This window comes from Durio zibethinus, chromosome 9 (genome assembly GCF_047325235.1).
Source record: "Durio zibethinus cultivar Kanyao isolate XHJ-2024 chromosome 9, ASM4732523v1, whole genome shotgun sequence".
Taxonomy (NCBI): domain Eukaryota; kingdom Viridiplantae; phylum Streptophyta; class Magnoliopsida; order Malvales; family Malvaceae; genus Durio; species Durio zibethinus.
The window spans coordinates 3,488,356-3,493,017 of record NC_143170.1 but is presented as its reverse complement, the minus strand read 5'-3'; the positions used below and the strand labels follow the sequence as shown (position 1 = coordinate 3,493,017).

Here is a 4,662-nt window from a genome sequence, read left to right as displayed (position 1 = left end):
AAAAGATTTTCTGTTGCATTAGGCCATAAGAGGACTTTTTCCTTTGCTTCTACGTGCGTTGAGTAGTCAATTTGATTAACATTATTTTTCCGTGTAATTATTTATATTTTAGAAATGTGATATTAATTATATTTAACTTTAGAATAAATGATGAGAAAAAAAAAACATTATAATTATTTATTAAAAATTAATTTAATAATTTTAAATACAATAATATAATATGAAAATAAAAATTATATATAAATAAATAAATAAAATATTTTATATTTAATATTTTGATATAAAATTATAATTATATAATTTTTATATTATATTTAATATAAATAAATATGATATTAATACACAAGTGATCGATCAACGCTAAAAAAATATAGGTTTTGTTTTTCTGAATCGTCCAGCAACTTCAAGGGCAATCTAAAATGACGATGTTTGTTACTACCCGTGTTAACCATGCAATTTATTCCTAAATCGAGTAATCTTTCTAAACCCATTAAACGGCCCAAAACCGGGAACTAACCATTCAAAGGCCCAGATCAATACACGTAAGCATTTGGTAACCAACAACTGGGAAAATTCTGGATGCTTCACTCGTTGTCTTGATATCAGCATCCAGTCGGAACTAGGAACTCAACGACGTTGTTGGCCTGTTTCAGTCTTTCGATTGCTGCTGTCGAACCAAACACTTTTCCAGGTATGTTTTATCGATAAATTATTTTTACGGATTACTGTAACTTTTTTGTTGACAGGTGTTGATTTTTTTTAGTGTGAAACAGAATTCACATGGAGCTTTTGCAGCCTGAATTTAAAGATTTTGCTGTTTTGATTTTCTGCTTTGATGTCAGCAGTTTCTTGGGTTTTCATGCTTACTTTTAGAATTGAATGAATGGATATTAATTTCGCCTTGTCAAGAATAGGAAAAGCTTGAATCTATGTGATTGTCTGGTTGATCTAAACAGGGCCGTGTGAGCTTTTGCAGCCTGAACTCAAAGATTTGCTGTTTTGATTTTCTGATTTGATGTCAGCGGGTTCTTGGGTTTTCATGCTTACTTTTGGAATTGAATGAATGGATATTAATTTGGCCTTGTCAAGAATTAGAAAAGCTTGAATCTATGTGATTTTCTGGTTGATCTTAAAGATGGCTGAGATTGGTCATTTGGCATTTTTTCTGCCTAAACTCTGCCTATTCCTCTTTTATTTTTCTATAGTTTCCATTAGAATTGAATTGCAGCCTTTTTTTTTTTTAAATAGTCCAAGTGATATTTACGCTTGTTAAGTTTCATTCTTTTGTTAATGTTCTTTGTGTTCTGTTTTTCAGTGCTGTTAGTTTCTTGATATTTGGCTGTTGCTTTCCCCAGAAAAGCAAAAACATAAGATTCTAAATGCGTGGAAGTACTGCATTGTTGCCTGCAACATACAAATTTATAAAACATTATCCTGTTGCTGGATCATGGGGTAATGTCTCCTCTAAATCTTATTAATGGTTTTACTTTGGCTATAAATTTTGGAAGCCGACTCTTGACTCTTCAACAATAACATATCATTGTCACCAGGAACTGTGGCTACTTCAACACCAAGGAAATCGGAGAACAATGATTTTAAGGAAGGAGGGTCCGTCAGTAACGACCAGACTGAGCCGACCGTTGCCTTCAGCAAGCCTCCACCACAGGCACCTCTACTTGGACCATTAGTTGCTCTCACTCTTAGAAACTTGGTCTCGCCGTGATGGTGATGACAAATGACTGGTTTTATGAAGCTATTACTGAATGCCTTTTATGTACGAAAGACTCTGTTGTAAGTGTGTTGACTACCTGATAAAATCTTTGAGATGTAGATAATGATTTTGATTCCGAAGGCAAACAACTAAGACATGAATTCCCAAATTCCAAGGTAGCCTGCCGCTAGTGGCTTTATGAAAGGTGCCAAAAATATAGTATAAATCTTCTGTACGGATTGTAGTATGACATGTGGACTCTTTAGGAACCCTGCAGGATTGAAAGAAATTATAGGGGCATTTCAATACGATGCTAGGAATTTTGTGTATGGTCGAGTTTTAACATGTCAGTTAATTGTTGCATACATTCAGCAGCATGAGGGAGCTCATCAAATATTGTAGCCACATTCTCCAACAGCACCTGAATCGATCCGCATGTTTACCAACAAGATATCAGAACCAAATAATTAGAAACAAGTAGCATAATTGGGCACTTGGATTTGAATCTTCTTGTCTAATTCTAACAGGTTTGAATGGGTTACACAGTATAGTACACAAGGTGTTTACCAGCACAACTCCCCCAGGTTTGATAGGTGACTCGGTAACAATCAGAGCTTTCTTGCACACAAATACATGTCCTGTTAATTCGAATGGACTCTTCTTTCTCGATGAAACACATGACTTAAACAAGTACTATTAATTTTTCCCCTTCTTCCAAGCCGCATCCTATGGTTCAGGGAACCTGCGTCTGTTTCCATTCTGCAATATTAGAAAACAATCCCTCTTGTTAAGCAAGTTACCATTTATGAAGGACATAGGAGTCCGTGATTGGAGAAAATGGGGGTTGATGGTTACCAAAATGCCTGTTTACTCCTGCTGTAAAGTCATCTCCTACACAAACATGTTCGATGATGAATTTCGTATTCTGACCCATGCTTCTCATGAGCAGATCGAAGAAATGCATAACTTCCTGCATTAAGTTTTTATTTCGGACTATAGAATTACATATTGTAACTTAATATAAGTGAACAGAGAAGAAGCGAGGTAACCTTTTTTCCCGTTGAAAGGGTTGAAAAATGAGCAGTCCTCGATGTAGCAGTCTTCTGAGATGCAACCCTCATATTTTTTCCAATTCTTCTCATTGATGCACATGTAGAAATGCTTGATTGTATCAGCTGCAGAAGGTGGACCAAGAATTAAATCATTATCGTTGTTTGATGACATGATCGAAGAGACCCGTGGCCGTTGGTTAATTTATCTTTTTCCTGCCTTTTAACGGCTATGCCGTGCGGCTATTTCTTCATTCTCTCTTGTTCAAGTTGACATGATCATTGAAAAGGCAAGGGGTCAAGGGCGAGGCCTACCATTGCCTTGAGACACGTTCTCTGCGGCAGGGCTTCTGCTGAGAAATTGACAGCAACAGCCATGGCCTAACAGGATGAGACTGGCACAGTGATTCAGGTATCGAAACATGTAATTAAAGTAGGACTCCTGCCATTTATTACATGTTAGAGCAACGAATAAAGCAACAGGTTTTTGTACCTTCGACACCAAGAAAAGGCTTTCTTTCATTACCTACAAATGAAATCAAGGAATCTCCATTAGGGAGCTTTAAGCTGCGTTCTGTTTGCCTGAGTTAAGTACAACCATCCTAGGATAACCATAACTATTAGTGAAGCTTGAAAGAGTTGTTAAAGAAGGGAAGATTAACAGTGTCCATGGACCATGTTGGCTCATTTTGTTGGCCTCGAGGAACCAGAAAGGGGTCCTTGTCACCTGAGTATTCCATTGAACATGGGCTAATTGATTCCATAGCCAAATCCCAATGCCATCTTTTTAATCATTTCAACCGAAGATAAGTTATTTGAAGTGAGATGTTAATCGACCACTTTAAAAGTGCGGTACCTAAACAGGATTTGGGCGAAATGAAAGCACCCAATGTACTTCTATTCTGACATCAAACTGAATTCGTAAAAGCATTGGAACATATTAAGTGCAAATAGGAAGCTCCAACGCTAATGCCATAAAATTTAACGATCTGATCCAACTTCAAGACATGCTCCATAATTTCTTGATAAGAGCATTATTTGACTTCAATCAAATTTTGTTCCTTTCAGGGCAACTATCAAAGCTAATCCTCCTACAACCCTACAGCCAATTCTGGATGAAGTCAAATACTATAATGATTTCTTAATTCATCGTTAATATAAACATGGGAAACAGGATAGGGCCGATTGGGTGATGCACTAACAGTAGGAGGCATGCCAGCCAAGTCTTTTGTCCACATTGTACGTAGAGCTTTTGTCTAGAGCCTTTAGGGGGAATCATTATAATATAGTCTCAAGGACATTTTTTCTTCGTTTATTTTTTTAATGGAATCTGGTATACAAATTCCTTCGGAGAACAGTGGAATTGTGTTACAATATTCAGGGTAGGTAAATCGGAATTGTTGAGCCAATGATTTTGTAGTAGCATAGAATGGATGGGGATGACCACCCTTTTCAAACCTAAGATTGCTGAATGATTGCATTGAGCCCTACTGATTAAAGAAACTCAAAATTGTCTGTGTAAATTGATTCGGCTGCGTCTGCACATGGTTTTGAAAGAGAATGAGACAAGTTTTTCAATTTCAACAGGACGAGACAGGCCAACCTTCTTAATCAGAGACATTGATACATGATACTGGTCAAAGGCTTCATATAAAAGGCAGGTATCGACTTTTACAAAAACATAAATAATTCTCTTGGAAATTATCAAATTCATGAGACACGAGAGAATGGATCTGAAAATTGACAGCATGCATTTCTCAGAACAAGGTTGTAATTTTACAAACACTGTAAGAGGTGAAGAGAAACAGATGTATGAATAACCAACAACATTATCATATTCGTCGTTGTTATTGTTGTGCTGTCTCTCTCTCTCTCTTTCTCTCTCGCTTATATGATATTCTG

General features: G+C 36.6%; 1 pseudogene across 1 annotated transcript; it reads left to right on the top strand.

Annotated features, from left to right (window-relative positions):
• Window positions 1-387: 387 nt before the first annotated feature.
• Window positions 388-2,040, top strand: LOC149516719 (uncharacterized; annotated as a pseudogene). Its single transcript, XR_016345025.1, has 3 exons — window positions 388-691; window positions 1,316-1,452; window positions 1,551-2,040. The product of XR_016345025.1 is annotated as an uncharacterized LOC149516719 (transcript).
• The last annotated feature ends 2,622 nt before the right edge of the window (window positions 2,041-4,662 follow it).